Below are 13706 nucleotides of genomic sequence, written 5' to 3' on the forward strand. Positions count from 1 at the left end.
ACAGAAGCTACAGATCTTTCATTCTCACTAACGCAAACATATGCTATGGCTGAGGAACGAGTTTGGTGTGAACGAGAATGAACCAGGAAAACTTCAAAGGTGGCATAGAATTTAAAGTTCAGAGTTTCATCTCCTCACTTCTCGCAATTTGTAAGTCAATGTGGGTGGATGTGTGTCAGTGCGTTTGCGGAGTGTATCACACGTGTCTTTGCTGTGAAACCTTTGAATTCGCCAAGATAAAGTATGGTGATCAAAGACTAGCCAATGAATCATCATATCATGGTTAATATGATATATTATATATATTTGAAACACAAATCATTCTATCTTAGAATCCCTTCATTTTTAACTTCCACGCTATCAATTAGTATTTCAGCAATTATCACCAACTATGCAGTACATATTTAGTTCACTTAGTTCTTCATACTTTTCCATCGGCAGAAACATGGTACTAGTTCTAGTTTCAGTTAAAGGTCGACCGATATATTTGTCAGTCGATATATCGGTCGATGTATGGACTTTTTTCCAAGATCGGCCATCAGCCAATACATAGCTGATGTAATAGAGGAACTTATGCGAGCTATTTGGGTGCTGATACTTTTATACAGGCCGACCAATTTATTGACGGGCTAATATATCAGGCCGATAGATCGGACTTTTTTCAAGATCGGTCGATATCAGCTAATATATAGCCAATATAATGGAATAACCTATGTTTACTGTTTTGGTGGTGATCTTTGTTAATTGTGATATTGCACCACCTACTAGCCAGTGTTACAAAAGGAAGTAGCAGAAGAAAAAAATAACCTCTAATATAGATACTGTATCGATATAATGAGTGTTTCAATTACCTTTCACTATCAATCTGCTTAAATAAAAGATGTCGGCCTCAACTATCAGTTTAAGAAATCGTTTTTAAACACTGGCAATTCAATGACTTTATTCGTTTAAAAATCAGTATCGGCATCGGTGTTTGAAAATTCAATATCCGACAATCTCTACTTTCAGGTCAGAGATAGTTCATTGTTCAATCAAATTATTATCAATCTGTTACTATCACGGTATGTGTATGCCATTCCTCATGTATGTTTAAGAACATACTGTACAAGAAATTTGCCTTTGATGGTTTGAGCCACTGTATCAGTACAATAAACAGGCCACAATGACCAAATATACAGTACATTTTGGACATAAACCGAGTCTTTGGGCAATGAGTGTGGGTAAGAATGAATGCTGATGCAATTACACTTAAGCAAATGTTGCAAATTTGCAACATGGCTAAAGCCACATGAAGCCATTTATAAGTGATCAGTAGTGCACTTTAAAGTATCCAGCAGTGTATTGTTACTGTTCAAAAGCATTTATTAAAACAAATATATGCAGCTCTGTGATAAGGGGAATAAATGTGTCTCCAAGTCAGCAACTGGCTGCTGTTGTCACTGTAAAGCAGAGGTCAGCAACCTTTTTAGTGTAGAGTGCCACTTTCAAATTTTCTTGTCCCACACCAAGATTAATGATGCACATCCAAAATTTTATATCCGACAGAGCTGTAATTTTACTCCAAAGAAAACATGGACATACATTGAAATCCTATAACTACCATTCTTCTTTATCAATTAATTTAAATGCATATTGGAGAAAAATCAAAACTTGAAAATAAGTGTAACAGTAATAACACCTGTACAGCACCATCATCTTATGTAAACATATGACACACACACATACCCCAGCAGGAAAAGGGGAACCGGTGTGATTCTAAGTGCAGGTCTCTCAGAGTAAAGCGGTCTGTTTTAACCTTTTAAGTCAGAACAGGTGACTCTTACATTTTGTCTTCTTCACAAGCAACCTAAACAGTGAATTCTATGCATAATTTTTGATTTTATATTACAAGTGGTAAATGGTGTTATAGACAAGTTTCCCGAGCGAAATATGGGCGGCGCCATCTTGGACAATGTCTGCCTCGAACTTCCGGTTCAGAAAAAAAAAGACATGAATTACGGGTGAAGTAAGCAGTGTTTTATCAAAGTTAAAACTGCAAAATTAAAGCAGAGGAACTCACAGAATCTCCATAAATGGATTCAGCACAACATTGATGAGACGTAGGTGAGATCATATGATTGTTCTTATCACTTCGTTGATCATTCGTGGAAAAAAACTATAACAACCTGTCAGCCTGTGTTGACGGGAGGTATAGATTGATAGGCCGGCCACTTGAGTGACCAATATGAGATTAAATTACACATTATATTACATTTGCCGAAAGCAGAAGGGCTGACACGGATTTTGTTGTTACAAGGAAATACTACAAGCTAAAAAAAAAAAAAAAAAAAGTATATCATTCTTTTTTATTGAAGATAATGATAGCAATAAAAAACATTTGGACAACAGGATTCCATTTCGTTTTATTTAAAACGATTGATGCATGTGCAAAACAGGTCAATAAATCACAATTGATTAAATGATTAGAAAAATATTAACGAAGGTTAAGCATACGAGGAATGTGTTAGCAGACAGCAGAGCTTAAGGGAGCCAAACTTTCACCCGACATTACGAGACACTCTACGGCATTCAGACAGGCTTTCTCTCGCTGTCCTCGATAATTCCAGCTCCAATAGCATTTCTTAAAGATGCTGCAGGTAAAAAGTTCGTAGTTGGATCTAGGTGAGCTCGGCGAACCACCGTCTGTCCCAGCCTCTGCCTCTCGGCTGCCCCCGGGAGTCAAGCCGTCTATCATCAAAGTAGAACACAAGTAGTCTCGATATATGTCCATCAACGTGCAAGTCAAGTTGTCTTTCCTTGCCTAACAGCGTTTTCCAGCTGTAAGCAAACGAACAAAAACTTGTAACACTTGGATTTATGCGGTGCCATCCAACACGTACTGATTAGCAACAGGCTAGCAGCAGTAGTTGTAGTAAATTATTAAACTTCATGATTACAATCATCTTCGTAATTATCAATGGAAAAGGCAACAAGTCGTCTCATGCGGCAGATTTTATGTTTCGTATTTTTGGAGAACATACCTTTCATAAGACAGCGTCAGACACGAACGGCCGTCACCCGCAGGACACCCTGCAGTTTGGACGTCTCCTTCCCTCCGGTATTTTACGAGCACCCATGGTTTGCGGTACGGAGCATTAAGGCACTGCCTTGGTTCTACATCCGCCTTCATGAAGAAAAAATTCCCGTGTTCGTGAATGAGGACATCCAACTTTTGGGTGTGCAACTAGTACTGGAATGCCTCGGAGCTTCCTAATGGCGTTTTCATCGACTGCTGTAGAGTCATTAAAAGACGATAATATTTTACTTTTGGTCACCCTCAGCCACATGTTGTCTTCCCATGTCGAGATGGCAGAAGGATGCGGTATTTCCAAATCGTGTTTTTTAAGGGGTTTTAGTGAGTGACGCGACTCCACCGCCATTGACTTAAAAGGTAAAAAAATCAGAAACTGAAGTGGTAGGCAGGCATAAGGAAGTAAACCGGAAGTACCTCGGAAACTTGTCTATACTTAATATAAAAGAATTTTCATGTTTTGTCTTCGCTATCGAGGCATAATGCACAAGCAGAGCTAGCGGATGTAACCAGCCAACCTGTTGTTACCGGCATCCCAAAGGGGCCACTGTCCCCCACAATATGACCGGCTTACTAGTTAAGCGTAGAAGAAGAAGTGGGCGTCTGGGCGAGAAAAAGAGAGGCAGCGAAGCAAGGTGTTGGGAGAGAGTTGCACGGTGAGTGGCGTGAAAAGTGGCTGTGTCCCATGCTGGTTTTTCTTTTGTTAATAAAAGTCTCCAGCAAAATGCCATCCGACGCATCACTGTGTTTTTATATACTTCGGCACCTCTTCGAAGTAAGCACCGGACAAATTGACGACAATGAGCCACGTTAATCGCCGGTCCACTCCACACAATGGTGCGGAGTTGAAAGCACCGCAATTACCAAAAAGTGCAGATTGGTAACACAGTGTACTTCCGCCAGCTCTCTGATTTAGGAGTGGGAACCTCTTGGTACCTCAGGATATGATACGATTATCGATACAAAGCTCACAATAACGATGATCTGACGATATGGCAGTACAACGATTATAGATACATTGGTCAGGAACTCATTCTAGGATATTCTACAAACAACTAATAAACAGAAAATCAAGCTTCTGCTGTGAATTGGAATGAGCTATCACTTGTTGACGTACAATCCATTTGAACTTCATTCACTGCCATCCCTCCCACTTCAAACGGATTGAACGTCTAGGGCCGTTAGTGGCAGCCAATGCGAGGCAATGAGGTAATTTTGGGTCATTTAAAGTCATTTACCTGTTGATGATTTTCAGTTATTTCCTGTTGATTTTGGGGCATTTTATGAGTCACTTCCTGTTTAATTTGAGTTACAGAACAGTAAGTGACCTGGGAATCACCCAAATAAATAGGCAGTGACTCAAACTCAACAGAATACGACCTGTAAATGCCTTAAAATGAACAGCAAGTAACCTGTAAACGACTGTGAATGCTCTGGTTTCGAATGAACGAACGTTCCCAGTCTAAATGGATTGGGCTTTGAGCACCGTCAATGGCTGCCTTAGAGTTAACTGAGACACTATTATGGTGGAAGATTTTGGTAGCACCTTGTTGGTTCCTTTCTTTTTTTTCTTTTCTTTTTTTTTTTTAAACATTGACACCTTTTTAAAATGATATCTCGATTCTTGACAAGAGCATATCGATAACCTTTTGGGATACAAAGTATCACGATATATCACGATGTCGATATTTTGTCACACTCCTACTCTGATTGGTTGGCTTCGTGACACGTTAGTAGCGTGGGCTGAATTGAGCGCGGAGAGAAAAAAATCCATTATTGCATATAGACCCCAATCACGTGACGTCACAACTCCGCCCATCTGACTGGTGCCGCCATATTGTCCGTCACCTCATCGTGTTTACATATTACCGCTACGTACATTCCTCCTATTACTGCGTGTTTTTCTGCTTGTCTAAGGAATCACCGCCTAGTAAACGAATCCAAAAACCTTCCTGACAATCGTTAACATTGATTAATCAAAATGGTAAAGGCATGTGTGGCGGTTGGTTGCAGTAACAGAGAAGATAAACGGTCATTTTAGTAGTTGCTGTGTGCCCATTGTTAAAAGGGCAAATCTCGGTCCGTGATGGGTTTGTGTCAACAGCCGTTAGACAGCGGCGATAACATCAATATGATGCCAACAACATCGCAGACATCATCAGACGGAGACTACGAAGCTCGTCGCCATGGTCGCGCAGCAAGAAGGTGAGCGCAACAACAGGTGTTGTGCCGAAAAATTGTCCTCTAACGAAAACGAACACGAATGGAACCTTGAGGATTAATCATTTAACAGGTAATTTAAAACACAGGTTCCTTTAACGTCAATAAAGCGTTATAAATAAACGCTCCCGTCAGGGGGGACATTTCACACGGGGCAGCTATTTTTCGACACACACCGGCCCGTTGTCGATCAAGTTTCATTTTACAATCATGACAACGGTTACGCTCAGCTGACCAAATGTCGGTTTATAGTCGGGCCGGTGCTGATTTTAGGTACCCGACTCCTCATCGTGACATAAACTGGAGTATGATTGGAAATTTTGTGGTCTCAGGACGAGCTCCGACACACGCGACGGAGCCGGACGGGAGGAAACATTGGTTTGGGCATCAAATATGGATCTGGCGACTGGATCGACCGAAGCATTTCCAAATAACGGCTTTTATGCAACTCATCCAATGAGTTTACAGCGTCTGAAAGCACAGGGGCTTCTATAATTTGCAAGTGAATCCACCTTTAGAAACTACGATCATTGACAATACAGACACAAAATGACGGACAATATGGCGGCACAATACAGCGATCACGTGATTGTGTGACGTTGGTGATTGGGGTCAATAGACCCTACTCACCTACGTCACAAAATGACTTGTCGCTGTATCCGGCCGCCATATTGTCCGTCATTTTTAAGCCCTATTCTCAATGGTTTCAATTAGTCGTGCAATTTATAGAGCAATTCATGGGAGCCCCGGTGTTATCTGACGCTGTAAACTCATTGGATGCGTTGCATAAAAGGCGTTATGTGGAAAAGCTTCAGTTTATCCATTCGCCAGATCCATATTTGATGCCTAAATCGATGTTTTTCGCCCCGTTGTCTTCGCCGTCTCTGCCTGACATCTGCTACCCTGATATTTACAACTATCTTGTCCACACAAAATCAGCCTATTCTCACGAAAGTTTGAAAAACTTTAAGAGCTTGGAGGCTTATAAATACTTCGTTGCTGGTTGGGTGAAACAGGTCCTCGTCCACGAAAATTTGGCAGGAATCTATCTTGTGCTCGGGAAGGTGAGTTAAGAAATGTTCAATTCAAAATCTTTTGTTCTTGCTAACAACCACTGTCAAGTCTAATGTATTTCATGTCATTTGTCAATGGAGCTAGGGCTTTTAATGTTTATATGGTTTAGCGATAGCACTCTCACTACATACATATATAATATGTAATAAAAATGAAGTGCGATAGCACTACTCCAGATTGTCCCTAGTTGAATTTATTTTTTGGCTTTTGACCTCAATAGTGAAATTGTAAATTAATTGTATGACAACTGTCTTATTATCCCCTTATAATTATATATTTTCAGGTAGTTCATTCACAACGTCTGAGTGTATGTTGTTGGCGATTAGCCTAGCAATGATCTTAATTGTGGTTGTCAGCCCAAAACCCTCTAAATATATATTAAATGCATCTTACCAGATATAAAATGACTACTACATAAGCTGTGGTAATCGTTTGGAGCCTAGTTTTCTCGTCGAATTGCAGCAGTCCATCTCGCTCTCCTCTCCGGGTCTCTCGGATTACGGTAGAACTTCAAGTCTCTCCGTCTATCTTCTCTGTTATTGCAACCGACCGCCACACACGCCTTCACCATTTTGATTATTAATGTTAACGAGCAGAAAAACACGCCATAATAGGAGGAATTTACGTAGCGGTAATGCTTCAACACGACGAGTTGACAGACAATATGGCGCGGGGGCGTGGTTGTGACGTCATGTGAGTAGGGTCTATAACCCCATAGGCAGAGGGGGTGGGAGGAGTGCTCCCATAAAGCTCCTAAATAACAGGGCGCGCAACTAAAAATGCCTTAATTTCAGGTAAAAAGGCGCATTTTATTTTTTTATTTAGCCATGTGCTCGCTTGTCACTGGTTAACCCTTCGCGTGCCAGTGCTGACACGCGTGTCATAGGTTACCAACCCCTGCTGTATAGCAAGGGTCTCAAAACGATTCCACAAAGGGCTGTAGTGCGACCTGGTCTTTGTTCCAACTGATGTAACACAGACAGTTTAACCAATTAACTTCTTTGGTTGGAATGAAAACCTGCACCCACTGCAGCCCTTCGAGGACCGGCTTGAGACTCCTGCTTAAAAGAGTCTGCCCTAAGAGCCTTGTTTGTGACTAACACTGGTTGGCTGATCTCACAGGGGGGAAACGTGTCTATAAAAAAAGGGTGTGGGAAATTATTTCATAATATCGATATATCACCAAGGCATTTGCAAGTTCAATGAATAACGTGATGGACGAATGACTACCAGCAAACTGCTCCACTGGCAGGGGTGGCACAAACCACTGCCAGTTGCTCAGTGGTCTGTGATATATGTCATTGAGTCACTGGAACACATTCAAACTGACTCAGTGTCATGATGAAGCGGTGACAAAATCCAAGTACTTCATTGTATCCAGTTGCTGTGCTTAAGATCAGGACACAGTCCCCAGTCTTCACTTTACTGCAAGTGGCTTGTTTTTTGTCTCCTATCAGTGGTCCACTAGCATCAGAAAAATATTCATTTTTTTCCCAACAACACCAAGTTTAAGGGACAAAAACAAAATAGCAAGCTGGCTTAGATCTGCAAAACACCTTGTGGTTTTTTGCCACTGTACCTGCAGAACCACACCTTGGCAGACACATCAAATATACCATGTGTTTCTGATTTAAAAATTAAATGGCACTGGTCAAGACCTTATTTTAGATAGCCTGATTATGATGAATAGGCAATCTCACATTTTCCCCCTCCAGGATGCATCACACGCTTGCATTAGATGTGACACTCTCGTTATATCCGCATTCAGTCAGGTATGCAGACCTGACCGAGACAGTGGCGCTCATGAATAGCTAACAGGAGAGACGAACCAAAGCTCAGATATACAGAAAATGGCCCTCTACCAACAGTTCCTGTATTGGCTGCCGGTGAAGATGGATGGAGCAGAAAGGGTGAGAAAGTAATGCAACAGAAGTGTAGGAGGGGGGAGTAATCAAATGTGTATGTGAGAGCGGTAGCAAGAGTGAAAGAGAAAGAGGGAGAGAGAAAGCATTGCTATGTGTGAAGAAAAATGGAAGATATTATATGAAGTTATTGGAAAAAGAAGGAAAAAGTAATTTCACATTCAGCCCATCTGCCAGTCTGTCTGAAAGGCTTATCAGTTTGCATGATAAACAAACTTGATAAATGAACAGGAGTCTTTTCTTCAGCAGACACAGCAGATCTCACATGCATTTTTGGTTGGTGTGTCAGGGTGCGATGATAGTGAATTTGGCAGATCTCTTGAAAAAAAAGAAATGTGGACGAGTAGTTAGGAGGGGCGAGATATCATGGCCGCAATAAACGGATTATCATATTATTCTATACTGTCTTCACCTACATTTGTCCTTATTTTCTAAAATTCAATTACATCTTCCAGTCTGTCATACAACCAGTTTTTATTCCAGAATGTAAGTTTGTTTTTGGAGTTGGTTTGCTTTGTCAGCAATGAACACTGTAATAGAATGCAAGCCAAATTGCTTGACATAGTTGAAACAAACTATGGAACGATTCCCTGTGCAGAAAATGCAAATCAATGTCAATCAGATCCAACTACAAATAAAGCAGTGATGATGTCTGACAGGTATTTTCGTCATGTCAAGGACCGTAGTTCAAGAAAGACTACTACTTCTGTAGCCTTGCATCGAGAGGTTTACCTATTCAAATAAGTGGCAATACATGTGGTAATATCTGTTGTTGTTGCTCACTAGAGTAAAAAACTTTTTTAATAGACACTTGATCAAGTACCTGCCTATATAGATAACTACGGTACATGTTCTGTTGTAAAACCAGATGCAATTACTCGGCCAGCAAAACAATCTACTCACTGGTACAATTAAAGTAATACTAAACCTTGAAGCTTGAGATATGACCACAGTCACAGAAGGTTCCAAAGATTAAAAAGTGAGTTTGAACTGAATTTTGTACAAAGGCCAATGGAGCTGCTTCACTACGCAGCAACAGCAATAAACCATGAACTGTCAATGTTTTTTAACTGTCCTTCTATTTTGGAATAGAAGGAAAAAAAAATCTTTGAACGCAGAAATATTCTTTTTTCACATTGTCAGGAGACTGACAATTTCTATCACATTTTCAGAAAACTATCTGGGGTTGTAGTTTTCAAACAACAAAAGTGACAACAGATTTTATTTACTTTTTCTTCATTGGATGAACTGATCATGAATATGTGATAAAAAATGAAGGTTTGGTCCGTACACACTCAGTAAACCATAATATTTAGGAATTATTTTAAACTTGAAATAACAATTAATTGATTAAACTTGTTTTCATATGAGGACTAGTGAAAGGTGAAATGTTTTCAACACCACTGTTCTGTGCGATGGTGGATACAGCAAAATTGTTCACTGCTAATATGTTGTACTTCCACAAATAGTAGTGTCATGGTCTGTATTTCGTTTAGTGTATGTTGCAGTGGTACCTTGATGTGTCTTGTTTCTGTCGTAGTGCCGTTTGTGTTTCTTGTCCTTGTAATTGCAAATTCATGTCGCCTGCTCCTCGTATCCCTGACCAATCAGCTTCCTCTCGTGTCACCCACCTGTTTCTTATTGTCATGTTACCCCGTCTGTGTATGTAAGCATCCTGTTTTTGTTCAGTCTTTGCCATGCGTGTGTTGTGTCAGCCTGTTCTTTGTTTTTGTCCCATATCCCAGGTAAGTGTTAGGTTTTTGGTTTGCTACTGTGTCCTTTTCTTATATACATATACTTTGGGTCTGCATTGACAATTAAGTAACCACCAACAATGCACTAATTATTTAATATAATTTCTTAAGGATACACCAGAAATTCATCTTTAAGGCCAATAAGCAGTTCACTGACCAATCAGTCATATCGTTCATCCTTAGTAATACTCACTAATAGGGAAAAGGGATTAGAATTACTTTCAGTCTTTGTGAATATATTTTTTGAAATATACAAAGAAGCTTGTTGCGGAAAGCAACACAGCAGGATATGAAACAAAGCAGTAGCATTGTTACAGTCATAGATATGGGTTGAGATAAGAACAAACAAGATGTTTATTCATAGGAGAGAGAGTGAGAGCAAAAAAAGAAAAGCCAACAGGTACACTAGACCGCATAAAAACAGTTCCAACTGCGCTCCTAACTCGTAGCGTGTTTGTACATTGACTCCAAATATCACACAAACTGAGTCGAGGTCTAATTAATCAAGCTCATCGGCGGGGGGCTGGCAGCTCATTCTGCCCACTCTGCGGTCTCTCTTCCAGGCTCTCGCTCTGCCGCAGTTTGCGCACAGTGGAGGGTAACTATTGGCATGGGAAACTTTCTTTACTTTTCATGGCTGGTACACAAGACTTCAAGCCAAGAGTAAACATGTAAAAACCGCCCACCAACTTCATAAATGTGACCTCGCATTGCAGGGGTTCAAACACTTTACAGAACTTGGGCAAAAGTATTTGTGTTTTCCCCTAGCAGAATTGATGGATGTGGCATATCACTGCTAAGAAAAAAATTGAGATATGGAAACATAAAGCATTTTTTTCCAATGTTCAACACTCTTGTCAGGGGTTGAAGCGTAGCAATTTATTACAACCAAGATTTTTGATACAAAAGCAGTTTTATTATTTAATGACTAAGTAACGATTAATAGACCTATGATTTATGCATCACAGTGAGTTGTCATTGTGAAGAAGCTGCAGGCGAAATAAAGCATGTCGACTATCACATTGAAAAGTAGGAGGGGGTTGAAAAAAAAACAAAAATGAGATTTTTCAGTTTGACAAGAAAGAAGTGCTTTGGTACTGCAATATCTAATTTTATTCTTATGAAAAAAGTAGGCATTTACATCTGACTGAATACTATCCTTGGTCTGCTTTGAAACATTAATGATAAATGAATGGTCATTGTTATTTGGTGAATATTTGCTCAAATGGGACAGGAGAATCTCTCTGAATCATCTGAACTACAACTTTGAGCATCGGGACGTAAGAGCTAATTAAGCTCCCTTGTTGTTGTCGTAAATGACGATCACGAAACTATTTTGTCGACGAACAATTTTTTCATGACGAGACAATAATTAGCTAAAAATGTGTCTTGGAGACTGAAACATTATGAGATGAATGCCAGTTTTTGTCTGACGAGACGAGAACAAGATGGAAATGTGTCATAGTTTTCATCGTATGTTCACAATGTGTGGCATATTCTTATTGCACGTCTAGTGAACCTGCATTGTGGTGGTGGTGTTTAGTTGTGTCACTCATGTTATGTGTAAAGGTCATTTGAAATTGTCCCAGAGTCGCAACATTAGAAAGAGCAATAGTTTGTTCAAAAATATATTTAAAATCTGTTGAAACTAGATTCCGATTGACTGGGTCCGATCACATCATTTTCAAAGTATCGGAATCGGCAAAAAAATATCGGCCATGCCTTTTTTTTAATATACGTATATTTTTTAATGAAATCGTTTCCTAATTGTATTTAATGTTACAGACATAATATGTTACACTTATCCAGAGTCTTTAGGCTTAAGGTAGGGTTATCAAATTTATCCCGATAACGGCGGTAATTAATTTTTTTGAAAATGTATCACGTTAAAATATTTAAAGCAATTAATGCATGCGTTGCACGACCCACTCACGCATTGTCACGCTCAATCTGTAATGGCGCCGTTTTACCTATATAGAGAGATAAAAGGCAGCGTAAAATGAGTAGAGTGAATTTCGACAGCCTTTGGAGCCTTTTTTTAAAAAGCTAAAGCCTTACAATCCCTCTCCCTACGATTGGAAATATCATGGAAGGCAATGTGGGGAAGCAAGATAGCAATTGATCTTTTTCCTAACACCTTATGTTATTTCCCAACGCAGAGAAGATATATCAATTGGTAGCACTACGCACATTCATGGGTCCACTTCCCATCATGCAATTGGGTTGAATGGCTGCAGTATCATTTACTGAAAGCTCAACAAATACACTAGATGGCAATATTTACTCACAATATACAAAGTCACAAGTCTTTCTATCAGTGGATCCCTCTCACAGAAAGAATGTTAATAATGTAAATACCATCTTGAGGATTTATTGTCATAATAAACAAATACAGTGCTTATGTACTGTATGTTGAATGTATATATTAGTCCGAGTTTTATTCATGTTTTTCTTAATGCATTGCCAAAATGTATATGATTGGGAAAAATTATCTGGAATGATTGGAATTGAATCGGGAGCAAAAAAAAGCAATCGGATCGGGAAATATCGGGATCGGCAGATACTCAAACTAAAACGATCAGGATCGGATTGGGAGCAAAAAAAACATGATCGGAAGAACCCTAGTTGAAACCATTGTAATTGTAGTTAGCATGCATTTAGCAGTGTTTAGTTGTGTCACTCATGTGACGAGTTGCGCCGACCTCCCCGCCTCACACACATACGCGCTTACTCACCGGCCGGTGAGCCTGTGCTTATTCCAGACTCCTTTTGTGAAACATATGTGTCAGGTGCTGCTTGGTAAGTTTTGCTTTCTTATCTTAGCTAGAAATGCCATGTTGCTTTTGCCTTTCAAGGTCTGTACTGAGCGATCATCACACACTAAAGTAACTTGTAGCGTTAGCATAGCATTCACGTTAGCATTAGCATTAAGCGCGGTGACTCGGTGTCTTCTTAAACTCTCGGAAAACATTTTACATACAATTCGTGCCGTCCAGGTGAGTAATTATTTGCAAATAATGTGCTGTTTTTCTACTGAGTGTGTATTAGCATCACGCAAATGGTGATATCCTTGTAGACTCTCCCGTTATGTAGTCGTCTGTCATGTTAATTCGAAATTGATGGAAACCATTTGTTTATTAATTTATTCATGGACTAAAACTTTTAAAGTTTATTGACGAAAACATTTTGAGAATTGTCGACTACAACTAGACAAAGACAAACACATTTTTAAATGACTAAAACATGACTAAGACTAATAAATATTTTCGTCCAAAAGATTAAGTTGAAAATTAAAATGGCTGGATTAATCATACGTGTTGCCCGAGCAATTATTCTTTGGGTATTGCCAGTAATTATCAAGGACATTCTTTGCCCAGGTAAAACTACAGCATCTAATGCTGAGTCAGCCCTAATTAGAGCATTCATTCCAGCCTCACTGAATTACAACATCACCCCAGTCCAGAACAGTGCTTTGTACAACTTGTTTTTTTACGACCAAACCTCGATCACTAAACACTTCTTAGCATCTTGAGCAGACTTTTGACTTTGACCTTTCGAGTCGCCCTTCAATCAGCCCCTCACTGTCCTCAATCCACCACCCCCCACTGCCCGTCTCGACAGACACGGGCACTTATCAGCATCCCTCTGTCTCTCACACCAGTGCGC

The 13706-nt window shown here is 39.8% G+C and overlaps 1 protein-coding gene across 2 annotated transcripts in view; it reads right to left on the reverse strand.

The window, feature by feature from the left end:
* sdk1b (sidekick cell adhesion molecule 1b) overlaps nucleotides 1-13706 on the reverse strand; it is a 620017-nt gene that overhangs the window by 454528 nt on the left and 151783 nt on the right. The gene's annotated exons all lie outside the window — the stretch shown is intronic.

Source organism: Corythoichthys intestinalis, chromosome 8, assembly GCF_030265065.1.
Source record: "Corythoichthys intestinalis isolate RoL2023-P3 chromosome 8, ASM3026506v1, whole genome shotgun sequence".
Classification (NCBI taxonomy): domain Eukaryota; kingdom Metazoa; phylum Chordata; class Actinopteri; order Syngnathiformes; family Syngnathidae; genus Corythoichthys; species Corythoichthys intestinalis.